Source organism: Oryzias latipes, chromosome 9, assembly GCF_002234675.1.
Source record: "Oryzias latipes chromosome 9, ASM223467v1".
Classification (NCBI taxonomy): Eukaryota; Metazoa; Chordata; class Actinopteri; order Beloniformes; family Adrianichthyidae; genus Oryzias; species Oryzias latipes.
The window spans coordinates 14678200-14700783 of NC_019867.2; the positions used below are offsets into that span (position 1 = coordinate 14678200).

At 38.4% G+C, this 22584-nt stretch overlaps 1 non-coding gene across 1 annotated transcript; it reads left to right on the forward strand.

Moving 5' to 3' along the window:
- Positions 1–12775: 12775 nt before the first annotated feature.
- LOC101159511 lies at positions 12776–14532 on the forward strand. Its single transcript, XR_002873857.1, has 3 exons — positions 12776–12936; positions 14072–14216; positions 14440–14532. It is a non-coding gene; the product is annotated as an uncharacterized LOC101159511 (transcript).
- Positions 14533–22584: the final 8052 nt, after the last annotated feature.

The window sequence follows — 22584 nt, forward strand, 5'->3', positions numbered from 1 at the left end:
CAGCCTTTTTGTGTGTAACATAACTTGTAATAAGAAACATAGAAATATTTGTTTTCCTCAGCTTTAGAAGTTGTCTTTGACATGATTATCATGATGCACTAGCAGTCAATTTAGTGATTAAATTTTGTTAAGTGAAAATTGGGAGAAAACTACATTACAAAGTTATAAATTTAAACAACCTTAACAATAGTTTGTTATTTATTAACCTTTAGGATATTCCCATTAAGATTAAAAACCTCTTTTGCAAGAGAATCCTGGTCAAGAGGCAGTCACAGTCAGTTTACAACTCGCAGACACATTTAAACATCAGAGCAATAAAGCTTTAAAATCCTAGAACAATAAAAACAGGAAAACATAAAATTATGCCTTGAGTCAAAGGAAAAGCAACTTTCTTCAGTTATCTTCTTTCAAGTTTAAATGCAGGTATGCACCTCCGCTGGATTGATACTTCTTTTAGTGTGTGTGTGTGAGCTCAGAGCACATTCTGCTCAGAGAAAATTGATCCCTGAGCTGCTGCCGACTTTGTGTTAGACACAGTGGCTGGATCTTCAACACTAAGATAGCTGGGGGAGTTATCAAATATTTGTGTCTTTTTCAGTCAAGCAGCACTGGATAAGTCGCTTAATGCCCCTGTTCCTCATCTTAGCAATGTGTCCATACACAAGACTGAGGGGACGCTGCAAACAACTGCTGTGACAGGAAATCACTGAAGATCCATCAGTTACAAAATCATAAAAGCCTGGGTCAATGACACTTTTTCAAAAAAATACTATTGCAGAAAGCAAATAAGCATGAATGCAAAAACAAGTTTGACCAAGCATTGAGGTGAAAAATCAGCACATTCTACCCGGTAATTAATGGAGGTGCACATTGTGGAGTCTTACAATCTTGAACCAGCCGATCACCGCTGGCTCTGATGTGATATTTTTACAATCAATTTGCAAAAATATGAAAAAGGAAATTCACATGTGTGATGCTTTTCGTGAATAATGGAATTTTCTTTGTTTATTTTACAAGTTTAAAGATCATCATTTTGTGTTGCATCTTCCTGGGTTGCGCTGAGCAAACAAGAAATATGTTGAAAGAAATATAATAGCACACAAGGAAGAATTTCCCATAATTAGTTTATGGTTTGGTATTCAGCTGAAGATCTCCAGTGTTCTTCTCTCAGCCAACGAAAGCATCAGCTGTGCCAGTTTTTGTTTAGCAAGGAGGGGGATTCACAGGAAGACTTATGACCATAATAACAATTGTAATGCTTGATTTATTTACTAAAGTCCTGGACTCTTTGAAGAACACTGGTACAGCTGGAAATCATTTGCCACATGTTTGTATCCTTTTAGAGATAAAACTGCTCAAGTATTCCATTTGCACATTGTTGAATATTTTAAATAGAATCTTGCATTTGTCAGCACTAGTTTGAACAAAATGGGAGAACATGAACCTAATTGCCAGCTCTGCTTACACGTGTAAACGAATGAAAATGCAGAATTTATTTTACAACATTCACTGTCTAATTATGAAAATAAACTAAATAAGGAGATAAACCACCATATTATTGTTTAGCACCATTAATGGCTTATGAGCTTTCACATACTATCAAGTATGTCCCGGATAAATGGTAATGTTATCTGAGGGGAAGAAAAGCATACACAGATCCTTGTCATCCTCATTGTCTCCAGTGCACCTGTATCCACCGTATGCCAAGTGCTCCAACCATTACACACCAACCTAAACAAGGAAAATCAATCAAAATCATTATCACAGCAGGTGTATGACACTTCCACCTGTGTTAAACTGTTAAGCATTCTTATGTCTGGATAAAGAGACTTCATCTCTGGCAGGATAAGAACGATTTGTTGGTTTCTGGCAGGGCTGAGTGCTTCAAAGAATCATCCATCCATTTTCCAAACCCGCTGTATCTCCCTTGGGGCTCACAGGGCTGCCAGAGCCAAACCTGGATACCTTTGGGGCAAAGGCAGAGTACACCCTGGACAGGTTGCCAGTCTGTCTCGGTGCCACACAATCACATATACACACTCAGTCACACCTAGGAACACATTAGAGTAACCAATCAACCTATGAATCATGTCTTTGGACCATGGAGTGCCTGGAGAAAACCTATACATGAACAGGTAGAAGTTGGAAACTCCATACATCAAGGACACTGCTGGGATTTGAACCAGGACCTGCTCAAAGCGCTAACAACTGAACCACTGTGAAGCCGCCTCTAATCAAACTCCCACAATACCAATGAAGTCTCCCACTTTTTTTTTATTTAAAGAGCGCAGGACAAACTGTATAGTTGAATACATTTTCCTTTGAAAGCATTCAGTAGAAGATGCTACTTAGCTTTTATGATAGAGCAGAAGTGATCAACAACAGTAAATTGGCTATGGATTTTAAATCATTAGTTGATTGGCATCAATCAGATTCTCCTCTATGTTGGTTTTGGACTCCACTCCCTGATCACATCATCAACACGATTATGCGATAATCAAGGTTGACGTGGTTGACATGATGCAAATTCTTCACCAAACTTCTGATATTACAACTCCACTACACCCAAAATGCACTGCTGCCAAACCGGCGTGCAGCAACCGATGCTCAAAAAGCTCTGCAGAACCTCTGATTCCATCTTTGCATTGAGACTGGTCGTTCCTGCCGGGCAAATACCATTCAGTGTGGATGCAGCTTAAGACAGGATCCATTCATGTTTTTAGATTGTTGTGAGCCTCTCAGACAGAAATTGAGGTTCATCAAGTAATAATATACAAGTCTTTCATTTATGTTCTTTTGTGTTTTGAAGGGCCTATAACATGCAAAATTAACTTTTTCTTTGGCTTATAAGTGTATTATAATGTAAACTCACAAAAAACAACCCCAAAGTAGTATTTTGATCCATTCATGCATTTCGGAGTGTTCCTCTAAAACCCTGCTCTCTGAGCACCTGCCCCTCCGAACCCATAAAAACAAGTGGGTTCTCACATTGTGATATCACGAAGTGAGGAACTGCCCCTTCCAGGAAGATTCTGCTCTGCCATGCAGCGCCCCCAGGCTAACGAATACCCACTTTCTCTGCAGGAGCCAGTGTTGATCAGCTGGATCAAGAGTGTAAGACTCCACAATATGCACGTCCATTTTTGCAAAAGTTTGGAGGTTGTTTGTTTTTGTGGGTGAAACACAGCCATGCTGGCGAGGCCAGCTCTAGACTGACGTCAAGAAATGGGTGGCACCCACAAGGAGCGATAGGCGGTGCCTCAGAGATTGAATCATCTTATACTTCGGTAGGAAAATTGGCTGCAAAAATAACTAATATTTCATCAAAAATCCTTCTTTGGTCAGACAAAGGACATAATATGGATATAGTTTACTCTGAAAGGTTTTAGAATAGGACAATGCAGGCCCTTTAAGCTTATGTGGCCTCGTGTCCTGTTGTCATTGAAGTGCCACGTGCAATGGTCCTTGCTGCTCCAGCCCATCTACTTCAGGATTTAAAGGATAAAAACATTAGGGGATTTTTTTCATACGTAACAAGCAGCCATTTCTGCCGATTGAGTCTTTCTGTCATGACTGCAGTCCCTTTATTCTGTTCTGACCATTGTGGCTGGCATCAATGTAATATTTTTTGTCAAAAGGACTTCTATTGGTTTAAGTTGGTTTAAACCCAACAAACTGTAAGCATGTTTGCAGGAGGTCTGTGCAATAAACACTGCACTCGCAAAACAGCATCAACTGTTTACAGGAAGTGCAAGTTGGAACAGTTTGTACGGGTTCCTTTCAGTTCACTGACACAGTGTAGAAGATGAGGAAGGTAAATCCTTATTTGAAACACTGAAAAAAAAGTGTCCTTTTTTACCTTTGTGCCCTCTGGAAATGATGGTTTTGGGGACTAGGTCATGCAGCGAAAGAAGTAGTCAAGAGAAGGCCTCTATAGAGATGTATGTAGTGCATCTGTTAAATAGATAAAACAAAATGCATCATGTTATCTCATGTAATTCTCATCTCATATATCATGTAATTATTCTTAATGAAATAAAATATTTAGTACTTGAAGGTAGCCTTTAATTTTCACTCAGCTAATGAGCAGGGGGACAGTGCATCTAGCATGTCAGCTAGAACCTCAACATAGGGTTCATTATGTTTTGTTTTGCCATTCTCTTTATTTTATTTTTTTCTTGCCTGCAAGATTTTGTTGCTTTTGGAATAATATATAGAATAAGGTCAGAGGCGCAGAATACTGCTGGGAGAACCACGTTAAGTGAGCTGAGAGGAGCCGAGGTGAGCTTGATGGATACTTGGTAGGTTTAGAGAGAAGCATCTCAAGACCTCTTACACTCACACGTACACCATCTGATGTGCTCTGCTCTTTTCAGGAGGAGGCGCAAAGATGCACAGCGTGGCGTGATTCAGGAATGGTAATGTGAGACCGCCAAAACTGCAGGGGTATCCGTAAGCTTTTTTTTTTTTTTCGCTGTTGGAAAAAGAGTGTGCCTCCGTGCCTCCCTGGCCTCTGGCTCTGGGGGCCTTGCGGCGGCCCTGCTGGCCCTGGCCTGGGTGGCGGGCTTGGTCGCCCGGGCGGCGGTTGTTCCCTGCCGGTTCCCGTGTGGCGTTGGGGGGATTCCGGCTGCCGCTGCTGCTGCGGTGGGGGTCTTGGGGTGGGGATGGCTGGGCACTCTCCCTCCTTCTTTTCACGTTCCACCACCCATTTTAGAAGAACATAAACACTCACCTGAGCACTGGTGTTAGCTCACCTTTGCACTAACAGTTTGCATGACTGAATGACTGAAATATTTCACACTAGTTGGTTTTAAGGCATAAGTATGCGTGTGAACACTATCTGTTTTGTGTATATGTCGACAGGTGGACATTTTTGCAGCTAGCAGGTGTGTTTAATACATTTCAGTGTGTGTGTGGACAGGCTCCGCCCCTTTTTTTTGTTTTGTTTTTTACTACATTTGAACCTTACCATAATGATTAACAACCAGTAAACTTGTTGCTTTATGCTGCTTCATGGTCTTATCCCCCTTCCCCTCCTATTATCACCCCCAACCCCCCCTCTCTCTAACGTCCCTCTCTCTTCTTCCCCTCTTTCCTTTTCCGTCCGGTCCAACACCAAAGATTTTCAGACATGATTGAAATTAATAAAGTTTGGCCTCAATTACAAAAGGGGTTTATTCAGACATACCTTTGGTTTGTCTGAAGATTAATAACCCCTCTTGTTAAAGTAAAATATGTCCAACACAAGAGGCCCTCAGCTCTCATCTGTCTGCCCAGCTGTTGGACAGGACAATTTAAAAAAAAAAAAATGTGTTATTAGCGCTTTCTGAGTTACACTTGAGCAACACTGTCCTCTTTTGGTAAAGCAGTAGATGTGGAAAAGACTGAGAAGTGAAAATAAAAAATTTTGATTATTCAAAATCTGTCTGTTTTCCCCCACCCCCTTCGTCAGTTGGTTATTCTCCATACGCATGTGTTGATAAGGCTTGTTTTGGCTTGTCTGCCTTGTTGTTTGTGAAGGCGTCAACGCACGACTGTGACAAGTCTTTTCTCTTTGCGGCTGTGTTTGTTAATGTCACTCAAGACAGCCAAATTGAAGGTGCCATTGTTAGCACCGGAGGGCAACCAGAGTGCATTCGACAGCTTGACAGCTCTCATTAGTGTGTTAGACACAAACAGTAGCCCAGATGCTCCTAGTCAGTCCTTGGTCAGACTGGAGCGTTGCTTAACAGGCCACTGACAGGTGGCTTTGTTGCACTATGTCTCATGGTTGACAGCATAGCAAAGGAAGAACTCATCTTCAATACACTGCTGGGATTGCTGAGGACAAGAAATGCTTCAAAGACATAAACACTGCTAAGCTACGATTACATGATGCATAAGGAATGTCAACAATAAACAGTGATATTAAATATATATAACTGATATTAAAATCCCAATAGATACACACAAAAATTAAAGTTTTTCCCAACTGCATTATGAAGTGCAGCAAAAAAACAATGATGAAAATTCATTGGCCTAAACACTTCAACCAATACACTTGTTAGTGAAAGATTATTGACAGAAATTTGAGTAAGCACAAAGTGTGAGTTTCTGTTCTAAAGTTCAAAGAAGCATGTTGGAGAGTATTTTGTATGAGCTTGAGAAGGTGAGAGAAGCTCACAAACTGTAGAAAATGCATCCTTGACCATTTATGCAGTCCCTGCTCTAGTCTAACTGTTTGCTTTAGAGTTAGATGATATTTTTTTTCAGTTATTGCAACTTTCTATGGCAAATATTTAAACAAGTTCAGCTCACTCTGTTAAACCTTTTTTTTAAATATGAAAAACCAATCCAGAGGCACAAAAGTCCTAACTAAATGAAACATTGAATACTTTTCCAACACACCTTTTGAATTCGCCCATTGCCTCAAGGGTGAAGCAGAATGGGGCTTACGAGTAATTCAGTCTGTCATAATTCGATGAATGCCACAACTTTTGAAGTAAGGAAAAAATTAAAAGGACCAACAGGGTGAATATAAAACAGTTGAAAACTTTGTTTTCTTTTCCCTTGGAGTTTTTGTTAAGGGACATGATTTAGACACAACTTTTGCAAAGCTGGTGTATAAAATACATATTTCCCATACGAAAGCATGATCTGAAGTATTTTTGTTTACTCTTCCGGCTATTCCCTTCAGGGGTTGGCTTAACAAACCACCACACAATTTGCATTCGATTTGTTATTTTCAGCAATTTATGGCGAATGCCCTGCTTAACCCAAGCCTCCGCATATACCCAGACTTGGGACCAGCACATGGAAACACTGGAAGGTGTCCCAGAGTGGCAGATGGTCTCTTATTCAAGGACTAACCAGGCACATCATTGTTAAACTTCTGAGATCAGACGAGGTCAGGGAGGACCAGACTAGCACAAGTGTTATGTTGTTGGTGTTTTCACATTATATATTAATAAAATAAATAATTTAGTTCCTTACCAACAAAAATCATTGTTTAAATATATCGTAGGAGCTTGGTACTTACATCTAACTGGAAATCAGTTAAAAATTGACGTAAAGTGTGTATGTCACTCCAGTATTAAAATGTAAAAGCAAACATTTGGCTTGATTCATGGTACTATCTTTTATGTGTTCACAGTAGTAAGTGCAACAATTCACTTTCCCTGTGATTTGGTTCAAAACCTCAACTTTTGGGTCACACTTTCGTTTTGGTACAATATGTGATTTGTGTACAGTGTTCCCTCGTTTATCGCAGTGGATATGTTCTATAAATAGGTGAAATCCACAAAGTAGGATTAGAGATGTTTTAAGGCTGTAAACCTCCTCACTACAAACTTTATACACTTTTCTCAGACAGAAGTTAACATTTTTACTTTTTTCTTTCTTGCTTATAATCTTAAAGTTGTAGAAAAATAAGTCTAATATTGAAGAATGAAAACCAAGATCTAAACGCAATGAATTTTTATGTAACTCTGTCAAGCTCCATGTGTCACATCTCTGTACAGGAGAAATGGCATGACAGAGATTGATTAATAAGATCAACAGCCAATCAAATCGAGCAGTGCTCTGTTAAGAAAAAAGTCATGCAAATATGCACTGAAAAACACAATTCAACAGTGAGACGGTGAAAGGTGTACTCCAATATAGCAAGTATGCATCACAAAATAACTGTTTTGAAAAACACTGTTCCAAAACCAGTTAAACCTATTCAGAAATATGATTTTATTTTCATTTTACAATAAGTACATAACAATGGAAAAAAAAATCAGTTAACTACTATGCCTGGTGTAATGTAATAAGACAATAGATAATAAAATTTTCTTAAATTAACCACAACAGTTGTTTGACACATTCAATGTTCACATAGTGGTGTGCAGTGGGGCTGTCTGGCCATGCTGGGACGCCACCGGAGACATGGTGTTCCAATGGCGCTTCAGATCCGACACTTTGATGAAGGTATTTTGCAGGTGTGGCAGCTGATTTACTTTGGTCACGATTCGGTTCAATGGGATAACAAACAGTAGAGTTTGGTTTGGTTGGTGCCTAGGATAGCACCCTTGTGCTATCCTAGGCACCTTACCATTAGGAGTTTGGTCATCTAGACCCACTAGACAGTGCTCTGAACCTTTTTTCTTCAATGATTTGTGATCCTCACTGGTGTCCATGGATTACATGAAATCTTTCCACCTTTATCCACCTTTGTCATGGTAGGAATAACACGTCAATGCAAGGGTTAAACCAAGATTGGTGGTATCCCTGGTGCACATGGAATGCAGGGGTTCTCTGGTGAGTCTTCTCAGATGTCACAAACACTTCTGCAAGTCAAAGGTTTAGAATGTTCAATGTTATGTCCAAAAGTCAGTTGAAAAGCTTTTTTTTATTATTACTGTATTTTGAAAAAATCATCTCAAATGAAGCAAGTCAACAAGCTGAAATGAAGCTCTAAGGTGAACCAGACTCACATAGAAGACAATTCTGAATTTCTGTGAAAAGAAAATTTCTTTGAAAAGAATCCAGAGATGCGTCTCCTTATATTAACGCTTTTTTTTGTTTTTGTTTCTGGTAAATAGCACAGAAAAAAAGGAGGCTAAACGGGTTTGAGAGGTTAGAGATTACAGAGCTCCATGTTTCTGGAACTGAAAAATACCTGTTCTGTCATTCCAAAGGGACTCTGGAACCCCGTCATTTTGCCGCATTATTACAAAAAAAAGCTAGCAGCAGTAAATAACCTGTCAACGTTTTTACTTTGTCATTAGTTTAGGCATGGAGAGACTCTGGCAACATGTGCACGCTGGGATGTCACAAGTAACGTGACTCTGTGAACTGACACGGCACTACAACTGCTGATGTGGGAAAAATGTGGATATAATAGCGAGCATGTCATAACTGGATTGGAGCATGCTGAGGTAACAAACAAAATAATATAAACAACAATAATGAAATAGATAAAGAAGGATCAACAAAATGACTGATTGAAATGGTCATATTTATTAGTCTCTGAAGAAATTCTTTACCTAATCCTGGCTGGAAGGTTTCTAAGGGACAGCAGCTCCAAAGAAAATGTGACTGAAAACTATTTTTGACTCAGAACCATTTTAAAATACCAACGTCCCTCAGAAGGAACAGATGTGTTGAACGATCACAAATCTCAGTAAGGATTTTTGTTATTTAAAGGTCTTTGCCTGATTGTACAAGGTTATGGGCTCGTTTTCCCAGGAGGACTCGGTCAGCTCCAAATCCATACAATTTACCTTTAAACCATTTAAAAGATTAATGTCAAATCATGTCACTGCGCACATGCTATGAACTTTCAGGATGACCTTGCTGGAGGCTGTTTGTCTCTGTTTTATAGTCTGCATCAGTGCCTTTAGTTCCAATGTGTGTCTTCACTCCATGCTCAAACCTCATTCCTGGGACACACTCTCAACCCAAGAGGAAAGGAGACTCAAGCCTTTATGCCTTTAAGTCCAAGCAAAAATAAGTACAAAAGAATAAAGTGAAATGCACATGCAATGTTTTTGATTCTTTTCAACCAATAGACACATTCTTTCCCAACAAAGTGGAAAAGAGAAGGATGAAACCTTTCTGTGCTGTTAAATTTGAAACCTGATGAAAATGTTTTGAAGTCCAAACAAGAATCGACTCTTCTCCCTTTTATTCTTTAAACCAAAAGGCAAATCAGCGCTTGCACGTACTGATGATGCAAGACACTTCAAACCCAAAGGCACAGCTGACAAAATGGATAAACACCATCCGTTACCTCTCCACTACGATATGAAGCATTATTGCGCATAAAGACAAGGAGAAGGATGGTGTTTACCTTGGCAGTTTACAGCAGTTGCTATTCATCATGAGCTGTTGCAGACTGGTTATTAACTGCAAATAACATTTGCCCTGTAAATTAAAAGGAAAAACAAAAGCTCAGTGGTTTGATATTCAGTTACATATTACATCCTATAAGGCTGTTGTGAATTTATCTTGTGATAATCATTTAGTGCAATGTAATGATGCATATGGTTCAAAGTGTTATCATGCTTAGTTCTGTTAACGAACAGTTCATCAAAAGTGTGTTTAGACGGGACAGTTCCCTAAATGCTAATTGGAAAACTTTAATGAGAATAAGAGTCATTACTGAAGATAACAGCTTGGAGCACTTACATAAACAATACGTTGTGCTCCCTGTCACACAAAGGATCTCCCATACAGCTATTGACGAAGACCTGGAACAGCTTTGCTCATAAGCAGCAGAAAGTCGATGGCAATAAATTAGGTCAGTCAACAGAAACAACAAACAGCGACCTGCCAGGATGCTCGAGTCTGACTCGACGCAGCCGGATATATTTCTGGATGGTGCCAACAGCTTTCCATGAAAAGCACATGCTAGCATCCATATTTATAGAAGGTGCTGATGACATTGTTTGCCTCAGAGATCAGTTCCCAGGATGATTCTTAATCCCTCATTGCCTTTTAACAGATTGCACCAACAATGAGAAGGCGGACAGGTGCCAGCAGGCCAGGTGATGACCTTGCACTGATGGATGTGGCAGCCATTACGATGGGCAACCAGCTTCCTGTGGCTTCCTCTATTACAACAGACAATGACAGAGCTTAACAAAGGGCCAGTCAAGAGAACATCATTTTTCTGCTCTGGCAACACTGAAATATCATTTGATTTGGACAGATACATGATCTACAGAGTCAGATACTGGCATTTCAAGTGTCCTGCATGAATAATGTTTGAGTTTAGATTCCACATCAAGTCGATGCTACTGTGCATTTGGTACAACTTTAACACTAATGTTTGCTTTTAAATAAAAAAAATGCAGCATTGTATTAAACTAAATATGGAAAATCTAAGTTGTTGCATCTAATTTTTTAAAGTTTAATAAAAAAAAAATCACTTTAGCTTAGATTAATAAGCTAAAAGTGGAAAATAAGGAGAAAATAACAGATTTCGTCCCTCCTGGTGAACCACCTGCACCTTTGGTACAGTTATTTTTGTCTCTTCCAATTTAATTTTAAGTGTATTTTTCACAAACTGTCCATTGTTTTTGCATAACAACAATTGCAAATCGTTTTTTCCTCTTTCTTTTTTGTTTAATCTTTTTGCCTTATCCCTTACAGTTTTAAGCCAATTTAATACAGAGAAACTTGCTTCTTTGAAAATCACAAGAAATTTATTTTGATTTTTTTTTAGTTATGCTGGTTTTGGAATGTCACAAGAGATATATTTTTATTTCTCCAATAGTCCTCTGCATTTTTTTTTCAATACCAAAAAAAATCCTTTTTATCATAAAATATAGTATTAACACAGAACTGAATACCTTGTAAAAATATAACTATACAAAGTGTATTATATTTTTTAATCAAAAGTTAACTTTACTCCAGCGTTACTGAAACAAATAAAATGACCATGAGCGGTGTGTGAAGGGCCAACCCAAGCTGGCCACAGCAGTGACTAAAAAAGTTCCAAATCCATCAATGAAGACTAAATGGATTGTCAGGGAAAGATCACGGATATTTGCATTCTCAGGCTATGCATGATTCAATAACAAAGACCACATGTTTCCACATGCCTCAATTCCCAAACCAATCAAGATATGACAAGAGAGCTGCTTCTAAGGCTCACCCACACTTTGACAGAAGGAAAAAAAACTTTGAAAACTGAGCAAGGAAGGAAAGAAGGAGGAACACTTTGAAGCTCTCAGACACAAAAAATGCAGAACATACTTCTGCCTGCAGAACACACTTATGCAAAGCCATTTGATTTCTATTGGCAGATCAAAACAAGCTGCCTGCATAAAAAAAACAGACCACTTTGCAATGTACTGTATTGTTTACTCTTCAGCCTTTTTTGGACAAAAATCTATAATATTATATACAAATTTAGGTTTCAAGAAAAGCATGTTGTTTTCGCAGAAAACTTCAAAACTCCTGCCTGTATCAGATTTTTGACAAAAGGGTGAAGTATGTGAACATGTTCAAATAGCAGTCAGAAACAATGACTCTGTTTGTCAACTAACTTAATAAACTCAAGAAAAGCTGAGGTTATCTGATTTAACCTTGTAGTAAAAGACAATTTTTGAGTTTAACTCTGTTTAAAGCAGCAAAGGTTTATTCAAAATAAATAATCTACTGAAGTCAATTGAGACAATATTAACCCATTTATGCCTGAATCTATTTTCTGCTATGAAAATATAATTTTCACTTGTGTTTTTGGTTTCACATATGCTAAATTAAGATAATTTTTAAGCTGAAGTGGTTTGATGCATACTTGTATCAATAGACTCATTGACTTTTCATTGAAGAAGAAAAAAATACGGTGGAAGGTTGGAAAAATAACCTGGTGAGACAGGAGGATGCTAAACAACCAGGACATAATCTGAACACAGCAAACATTTGCTAGAAACTTGAACTTTAAAAAGACAGAAAAAAACGAATAATGCACCAGTGTTTTAAAAAAAAAACACTAACAAGAAAACTAAATAAATAAATACATACAACGTGGACAATAAAACCATAGCCTATTATTCCAAATGATGTCTCGATATATATATTTAAAATAATATGCACAAATGGCAATACATTTACACCTGCATACATTAAAATGAAATATAATCACTATCTTAAATTACTTATTTACTTAGTTACTTAGTTACTTAATTACTTATTTAAAATTACGTTTTGTTTCTGAATCACTCAATCTCAATGAAGTAAATTTATCGCTGTTTATTCACTGCAACCTTTAATGGACTACATTTCCCATGTCAAAGAGTGACATGTTGTCTCCCATAATCCTTTGCGCACCAGCAGAACGTCCCATCTAGCAGAGGTGACTTGAAGCTGAGACGAAATAAGGCTGCAATTATGCTTGGACAAGCAGTTAGGCGCTTCACTACTTCAGCCATCCGGTCTTCACATTATGCTGAAGGACCAGGAAAGGTAAGAGGGTCGTTAAGAGGAGCATTGCTGTTTTATTTGTGTCATTTTGAGACACGGCCTTTAGTTTTCTCTCTCTCTGTAGCTGGTCGTTAGCCGTAGAGACAGGAGCTTGGAGGTCATATGTTTGTTTTTTTGGCATTGATTAGCGTGTTGATGCTTTCTATGAATACAGCGCTTAACACATATAAGTGTTCTTTAATCTTCGTTTTTATGCTAAAAGGCGGTATTTAAGTTGGACAGAGAGCTCGCGACATGAAACGCTCACATCTGTCTTTCGGTTAGCATTAGCGTAGCATGTAGCTTGCATTAGCATGTGGCTAGAAGCTTGATGTCAAAAGTTACGCAAAGTCGTCAAATGTGTAGGATAAAATGCATAAGCGTTTATTAAAAACTCTTTTATAGCTTAATTTATTTGGGTCATTGTGTTGTGAGTAAAAATATATAAACTGCAACAATAAATAGTTAAGATTCTGAATCATTTTTGTACTTCCGGTTATACTTTTTTAAGGTCAAAGTTTTGTATGGAGTTTACTTGTATTTATTTCTGCTGCCACTACTAGTTTCTTTAAATAAAGTGTGTATGTGTCTATCTATCTATCTATCTATCTATCTATCTATCTATCTATCTATCTATCTATCTATCTATCTATCTATCTATCTGTCTATCTGTCTATCTGTCTATCTGTCTGTCTATTTGTATATCAAAATGTATGGAATCCAAAGCTTGCATTAAGTAGAAATAAGTATTATTTTTACTGCAATGAAAATGTATCTGAACTTTTTTGTAAATGTATGAGTATATCCTAAATTTTAAAAGCATTATTTGCTGTGCCTTAACAATTACTATCAGCTCTTTTAATTGATTTTAATTGATTGATTGTTATTGCAGTAAATCTAATTACTGTGCTTTTCAAATCTTTATTACTATTTTATTTTCATTATAGGATGAAATGTAGGCTAAAGCTACTTGTCACATCTTTTTTTACATAGTATTATTATGAGTATGGGTGCCGTTTGATTTCTGAAAGTCTAGTTTCTGCAAGTCGATAAGTGAACACATCTTGAAGTCATCTCCATGATTTATTTTCTTAAATGCTCTAACTGCATTATAACATGTTTGTTTTTTTCCCTTTAGAATCTGCCATTTTCAGTGGATAACAAATGGCGTCTCCTTGGCCTAATGGTGGTGTTCTTTGGCAGCGGCTTTGCATTCCCCTTCATTGTTGTCAGACATCAGATCTTGAAGAAGTGAAATGGTTCCATGTCCCTTAACCTTTATGGTAATTACACCAGTGTATATACTTTTTTTTTTATTCTAGAAAATGTACTTTCACTGTAATAAAAAGCACAGCCTCTTCTGTTTAGAAGAGAACAGTCATGCACAAGAAGACTCAAAGCTTTTTCCTTTTTGTCTTTTGCATTTTTTTGGAAGATATTACCTGCTTGAAGTGAAAGTAATATATGTTGTACGGCTCATTTTTTTATTTCTTGTTTTTCTTGCAGATCGTCAGCTGGAACATCCATCAACATTCTGTCTTTGCTGAATGATGGAAATCACTTAATTGTCTTTGTAAATAAAGGTCTCCTTAAATATGAGTGCTTCTGCCTTTGGTTTATTTTCTGGAATCTTGTGGTTGGAAATGTGTTCAACTGTTAACATTAATCTTTAAAGTTATGTAAAACCATATTCATGTTTGAAATGCTTTGCTTCTTTCATAATTAAGTAGGTATTCAGGGGTTAAAGCAACGAAAAAAATGGGCAATATTTTGGCCTTAATATAGTTTTGTAATTTTGTTTTAAAAAGGTTGCCTGGAGTCTTCTTGTATTTCATGATGTCCACTGACAGCAGTTGCAGATTTATAGAAGTGCTCCCAACGTTCTAAAGGAAATACAATCTTCCGGTAAACCACTGAAGAGTCCTTCAGTGTAATGGATTAAAAGTTGAAGCAGATGATTAAAGATGAAGTAAATCTTTCAATTTTTTTTTTCTACATCTAAGAAAACATGAGTGATGGGGAAACCTCTAAAATTGATCAGACTCTGAAAATCTTTAGTGAATAAAACATGACAAACTGAGCTGTGATTCTGAAAGTAGTAACTTCTTAAAACTTGACTTTTTATCAATTTGAAGTAAAATAATGTATGTGCATAACATATGAGAGGTTACGCTCCTAAAAGCAAATCGATATGCAAATTTTCTTTAACGCATTTTGTAAAACTCTTTAAAACAATGAAGTGTTACTTCATTATGAAGTCTTTGGAGTAATAAACGCTTAACTACTTCAGAATAATGACTGTAAAAAGTCCATTTATCCTGTCCACAGATGTAGCAGAAAGTAAAACGGTTTTCCAAAGTAGAATATCTTCCCTTTTTTCTGTTTTTTGCCCCCCCCCCCCCCCCACCACCACCACCACACACAACCTATTTGGATTCGGCTTTGATGCTGCAATAAAACTTTTATTTTCCTCCTTTGAGCTCTGAAAATTGACAGTAATGCACTGAATAACTGGGCTTGCCAGAAGTTCCTTAAAATTTTACAAAACGATTTAGTGGAGCTAAAGCACTCAGGGATAATTTGGGAAGGTGCCTCACACTTGGAGTCAACAGAAAAAAAGCTTTTTAACAGACATGCATTTGCTCCTGCTGAGAGTATAAATGTATTCTGCCAGGGCTTTGGGTCTAATAGAAAATTCCCATTATCCAAGCCTCTAAGAGTGAAAAAAAGTCTCCTGAACAGTGAAATTCCTTTATTATAGCTATAAATGATCTATTCTCTGCTATTATGCCCTGTTGCTGAAGCTTTTAAAGATTCTAGTTAATGCCAGGCTTAAACAGTTGGGACCTATTAAAACACAATAGTCTTATCTAGATAAGGAGCAAGCTGCAGTGCAGTGCTGGCGCCTTATGAAAGTGCAAAACGGGTTGCTGGCACTGGGCGTTTGGCTGAGCGGGTTCTGTTCAGATGGGCCTGCCATGGAGTATCTTAAATGACCTACAGGAGGGTTAGGGAAGTGCCCGATGCAGACACAAGAGTTTGTCATGTTGGAAGGAAAAAAGTAGTTACAGTCAAGAGCTCTTTTATAGTCACAATATAAACAGAATTTTTCATCGCCCCATAATAAACCATTTCGTTAAAAACAAACAAATGTTTGTTTGATTCGCTATATTAAATATTACGTTTTGCCCCCCAAAATTGAGGGTCCTGCGCAGTATCTTGGCTGTTCCTAGCACTGCGCTTTTCTGGACTGAGAGGTCTGAGGTAGTTACTTTTTTCTTCCAACATGACTAGTCCATATCAAGTATCTAGAAATGGACTATGTATATACAAACACACAAGTTCAAGTCCTCTGAGGCCTGGTAGCTTTGCTGTTTGGGCTGAGATGAATGAGGTTTTTCCAGGAATCTGCTGTAGCCTCTCCTCCAGGTTGGTGTTACTACCCCAAGTGTTCTAATCACTACAGGTACCTTTGTCACCTCCACCTTCCAAGCTTTCTCCAGTTCTTCACTGAGTCCCTGGTAGTTCTCCATTTTCTAATGTTCCTTCTTCCTGATGTTTCCAAAACTTGGTATTTTTACCAAGGCCTGTCTGTGCTTTGTTTGTGCAATGATCCATGTGCCTATTTATCTTGGTTGCAATCATGCCTGACATAAGCTTCCATGTTGACAGGTTATTGGCAGGTAATTGAGTCGGATCGCATCTGAGGGATCTTTCTTAATCAGGTCCATTCGGCCTTCTATTGGTCATTCAGGTCGTTTGTGCTGCCAGGTGCTTATGGAGTGCAGTGAGTTACAGTAGCCAGTAGGCGTGTATCATGTCAGGGCAAAGTGCTGTCCAGTTCTTCATACCTGAGAGTCTTTCCTGGTTGTCTGTCACTGTGATGGCTACTGGATTCCGTTAAGGGGGGGTGGCTACTCAGAGAAACCAGCCATAAAGCATTGCGGTTACATGCTGCCTCTTTCTCCAATTTACTTTGTTCAGTTTCCAGCCTTGGTGGGTCAGCTCTGCTGTTATGACCCTGCCAATGTGTGCGTTCACTATCACAAGTTGAGTTTCAAACTCTGCCTTGCTTCATTGTTTCTTTAGTCGGTTGGTTAAGCCCAGGAGCCTTTGTTTGGCAGTTTCCAGTGCTTCAGGTTCCCCATCACCTGACGCAGGCCTTGTTTAGCCAAATGTCTGAGCTGGCATGAGATCTCTCATGGGTTATGAAGTAGGCAGTGGCATCAATGTTCTTGGATATATTACTTATGCCTTGCTTTTGTAAACAAAAAGCAGTTTTTTTTAAATTGGTACACAGAATAAAAAAAACACAAACTCCTGTTGCCTCCATTTGTAATAAAGTTGCGAGTCCCCTAATTAAAATGTTCACACATATGTTTTGCAATAAAATTTTTTAATGTTATTAATTTTGATTGGTTTGACAAATACAATATGTTTCAGAAATGATTCACATTTAACTATCGGTCACATTAGCTTTGTTCCACATTTTATTTACATTACTTAAGCTTTTCTTTTATTCAAACAAAAGTGACTAAATTATGTTTTTTTGTATTGTTGAGGGCTGTAAATATATCACATACGTGTTTTTCTTCTCCATTTATCAATCAAACGAATAAAGTGTTCTTGCAGATATGTATTGTAGATCATCTTATTTGCACTAGTTATTTGAGTTTGTTCCAGACTCTTCTCCATCTCATGCGAGAAATCTAGTTATAGACTCATTTTCACTTTAGGGTGGGGGGAGATGGTGGGCTTAGCTTGGTGTAACGCTTTAGACAGCCACCTAATAAAAAAGCCAGATTTTTTTATTGATTCCCCTCAGTGGCATCCAGCTGTAGCATAAGTCAAACACTTGTGTTTGGAACTGTTGGCTTTTGGGAGTCGAGTTAGTGGTGATTGAATAGTGTAAACATTTACTTACTCTGAATAGGAGCGGGCCGTGACACATAATCTGCTGTCTAATTTACCTCTCCGTGTTGGATAAATTCCAGCCAGCACTCAGAGCATCCTTTACAACACCATTTAATCCCACTATTAATTCAATTGCAACACAAGTATTCGTCCTGAGTGACTCCCTATCACGAGAAAGCTGTGATAGAAAGTTTCAAGAGGGTCACGACCTCCTGGATTTCCTACGAAGGCCACTCCCTCTCCCCCTGCTGTCTGTTTAGAACACTTTACCTCAAAGATGCTGACTGGCTAAGTAGCACAGAACTGTCAGCACAGTAAGATGAAGTGTGCACCAACCACCCACTTCTTCAGAGCGGGCCTCAGCCAGGAACTCCACGCAATTAGTCCAGAACCTCCGTGGGGATGGGCGCTCATGAAAGATGAATCTTCACAAGGCTCACACTTGCTCTGTTTGTCTGCATCTTTATGTATGTTGCTACAAAAGGACATACATACAGTAGAAGAACCTTTACAGAAAATGACATTACACTGTAAACCCGAACATTCAAAGTAATAAAATATAATGAGTAGCTAATACTCAAAGTTTTCAAAAAAGCTCTTCTAACTCAATCATATAACATTTGTTTAACACATCCCCTGTTTTGAGTATATGTAACTAATAATTTTTAATTTAAAATAAAATATGTTTAAGTTAAGTAAATTAAACTTAAAAGCATAATTAAAGCGTAATATATAGATTTAAGGAAAGAAATAGTTAAAGTTTGAACAACTTAAAACCAAAGTTATCAAAATGCATTGGATTAGAAAAGTATATAACAACATAACTATCAGTGCAAAACCAGTGACTTCTTTCAAACACCTTTGGAAGACCTGCATTCTTATGAAGTAGCAAAACACCAAAATCTGTAAAGCTAATAATGTTTTTCTACATTTAGTTTGATATCAGAGATCTAACAATAGTCCTAAACCAGATCTGAGACTGTTGGAATCTTTAGCTCCCAGAAAATGCAGTTTTAATTCTGTCGGATTGAAACACAAGCAACTTGATTTGGCAACTTTTGGTTCAAAAAGTCTTAAGAAAACGTCAGACTAAAGTGATTTGGATTGGATTTTTTGCTTTAGTTTTTATTTACTTTTTTAAAGGACCTAGAACTGAGTCACCAACATCTGTTTTGCTTTAAAAAAAACAATTTGTCAAACAGAATCAATCATATATAACGATTAACTTGATATATTTCCATTTTGCTTCACATGCATTGCTTATAGGTAAATATCGATTTTCTAATTCTCTGGTCACGTTGACTTGTATCAACACAATCTTTCTTAGCCTAAATCGACAGATCTGCACTAAAGGAAAGAAGATAAACATTAAGCAAGAAATGGAAGTGTTTTCTTTTAAATGTTATATTTGGGTTTTTTTTTTTTTTTTTCATTTGTCCCACAGGCATAGAGAAAAAATACTTGAATCTTCCTGCGGTGGATAACTGTCTCTGCTCCCCAGTGGTCTCCTTCCCTTGTTCCTCTCTGGGAAGATTCAAGCCATGCAATTCTCTCACTGTCAGACATCTGTCACAAACCTGCATATTCACAGGCGCTTTTCCTCACACAGAAGCCTCTAAAGAGATGCACAAAGATAGTTCAAGTGCGCCCACTGGAGCTCTGCCGAAATATCCACTCAGTGTTAACAAGAAAACACACGACGGTGGTGCAGTACAAACACACTCTGAGACTGAAAAACTAAACTGTAAGTGAAAATAAACTTGGGTTTTTAAGCTCTTTCACTTGCATAAATTACTGAAGAAGATTGAAACATCACATTTGAGCTTTTCATTGAAATAATGCGAAACATGTCATGAAAATAATTTCCAGCAAGGATGGAAAGAGGAACCAGCTCTCGGTGTTAAGGGTTATAAGGACAGCTGTACAGAAGACAGCAGAGTGATGGATGTGCTTTGCAGCAATGTGCTGCACAGACACAGTAGTTGCATATTTACAGTTGTTCCCCACTGGAAACAAACGCTCTCCTGAAATTGTAAGAGTCAGCACTTCGTTTAGCTTTTGCAGCTTCGGTCGCTATTCTTGCAAGATTTCTGATGTAGCTCTGCAGTATTTCCTGAGGACATTGATGCAGAGGGACAGAGTTATGGAAGCGGCACAGCTGTGTGCTGTTGTTGGGCTCCTCTAAAGCACAAGAGCTCCCCCATCTGGACAGTTACAGATGATCAAAGTGTGGGGTGCAATAAATTATGAATTATATGTGCATATAAGGCAGCCGCTGCTGAAGGATGAGGAAGTTGCTCTGGTTTGTTTTTTTCCTTTAGCTGAATTTCTTTTATAATGAACATGGGTTAGGAAACGCTGACTTGAAAGGGATCAGGTGATCGCCGAGTTGCACCAGAGTTTATATGAACTTGATGCTAAAAGTTCACTCGGTTTTGGCGCTTGTATTTGTTGAAAGGGCAGAAGCTGCGATTGCTTCCTTTGAACAGAGGAACAGAACACCAACAAAGACGCAGTGCAAGTGACAAAGGCAGGACAGGGAGTGCTGCGGAGATGTGAGAGAAAGGCTCGTGTCTCTCCGGAGAGGCAGGGAGGAAGAAGTGGGCCAGAAGAAAAGCAGAGACATGCTCAGAATGCTTTATTTTACAGCAGACCGGTCTCCTTCAAGGTGTTCTTTGGAGCCCACACATGTTTGGATGTAGCAAACAGGCACAGTTGGGGTTGGCTGGAGTTGAGGAATTCAGTTCTGATGAACCCTACACAGCCAAATATGGATAACTTTTCTTTTAATGTCAAAAGGATGTAAAGATTTGTTGAACAAATAAAGGGATTTTCTTTTACATCATGTATCTTAGTGATCTCAGCAGGAAACCCTCCAAAAGGATTCTTTTTAAGGATCTGTCAGAGCTGCTGTCAGTGCTGGGTTTTCACAGCATTAACTCCATGTCATGCAAGTTTTATTACTTTTCACTTGTTAACAGGATTACACGAGAAGTTCTTCATCTTGTTTGATCTTTAAGCTTATCAAGTGAGAATTACATTTCCCATTCCTTGCAGCAATTACCAATGCATGAGTTGAGAAGTGAGGAGGCCGTTCACTGCTAAAATAATTACCCGCTGAATTTTGGCGGGCCCACCTGTCGACCAGCACAAAGAAAACCGTCTCAGGGTTTCATAGCCTTTCCAGTCACAGGAGAGGCCACCGTTTCCAATTAACGAGACTGGCCAAACCCGACTTTCTCTTTGCAGGTGCAGTCGCAGAGCAGGTGCCTCAGTTGATTTGGTGAGCAAAGTCAAAACAGGGGTTGGTAGCCACTGATGTACAAAGTGAAAGGGAGAAAATAAAACGGATGAAAGAAGGCACGATAAAGTTTGAAAGACAGATTGCAGTTCCCTGGCAACTCAATGTGCATGGCAGATGAGGACGCTAACTGAGCAAAGTGCATTTGCTGAATCTGTAATTGGAACACTCTGGCCACTTAAGAAAACAAAAGTTTTGCAGCCAGTGGAGCATAGTTCTGCTTTATTTATCATGTTTTTCCTGCAACAGTTCGACTGAATTGGAATAGCTTTATGTTTAAGTCTTGTTTAATTTTTAGGTACTCCCATAGCTTAGAAAAGACATCTGACAGGCAATCCCTAACTCTTCTTTTGTTTATGAAGGAAAATCTTGTTTTTCTATTAGTTATTCATTCATTCTTACACCTGATCCATCACAGGCGGACTGGCAAAGGTACAATCGCCAGTCCCGTGCAAGGTCACGTTGTGACACACGCTGACTCCCCTGTAAGCCAATTTGGAGTCTCCAGCTGATCAAACACTCTTATTTTTGGACTGTAGGAGGATGTATGCACAGGGAAAACATTCAAATGTTACACAGAAAGTATCCAGCTGAGATTTAAACCAGCTATAAGGAGAAAATACAAAATTACAACATCCCTGAGCTGGCCACTACCCCACCCTTGCCCTCTACATACACTTTGTTAGGACTGCAGTAGCTCCTAAAAATCATAAAAAAATAATCCTGATTCTAAAGGAAAAGCTTCCCATCAGCTGTCTCTGTCTTTTACACCTCACACCCTTCACCCACTATTCCTGTCATGTCATTCACACTTTGCTTTATAAATACAACCTGATGGCAGCCACTCATCTTTTCCAGCTTTGAGAAGTGTGAACACCCTAAATAGAACATGCATCCCTCAAGCTCCAGAGGAAGGAGGGGTTCCAAATAAACGAAAGTGTTTTGCATGTAAAAAGTGGAAGAAAAGGAACAGACAAAAATATGAAGGGGTGTGAATGTGTATTTTGAGGAATCGCAGCGTGGTTAACCCCGGCACACCAGAGTTTTATGGAAATTTAGGAAACTTGGCATCAGTGGGTGTTATTAAAAGACAACCCCACATAACTTTTACCGCACATTTCAACAGTTTCACATCTGTTTCGTCATTTCCAGCTGAGATGTGACCTATAAGCTCTTAATGAAAGCACTTTCAGCAGTATTATCTTGATCTTAAGCCATCCTATCAAAGGGTGCTCATGTTCTGAATAAGTGTTTTCATTCAGCCTTGAAAAGCTCCCCCCTTTGGCTGTATCATGATATTTCATTGCTTTGGTGTCATTTTTATTTAAATAAGCCACGAAAAAAAAGAGTATCGACTCAAATTCGATGTGGCTATGGTCTTTAGAAGTTTATAATTGAATTTTACCTACATTCAAAGTCTGCTAATACAATTAGGC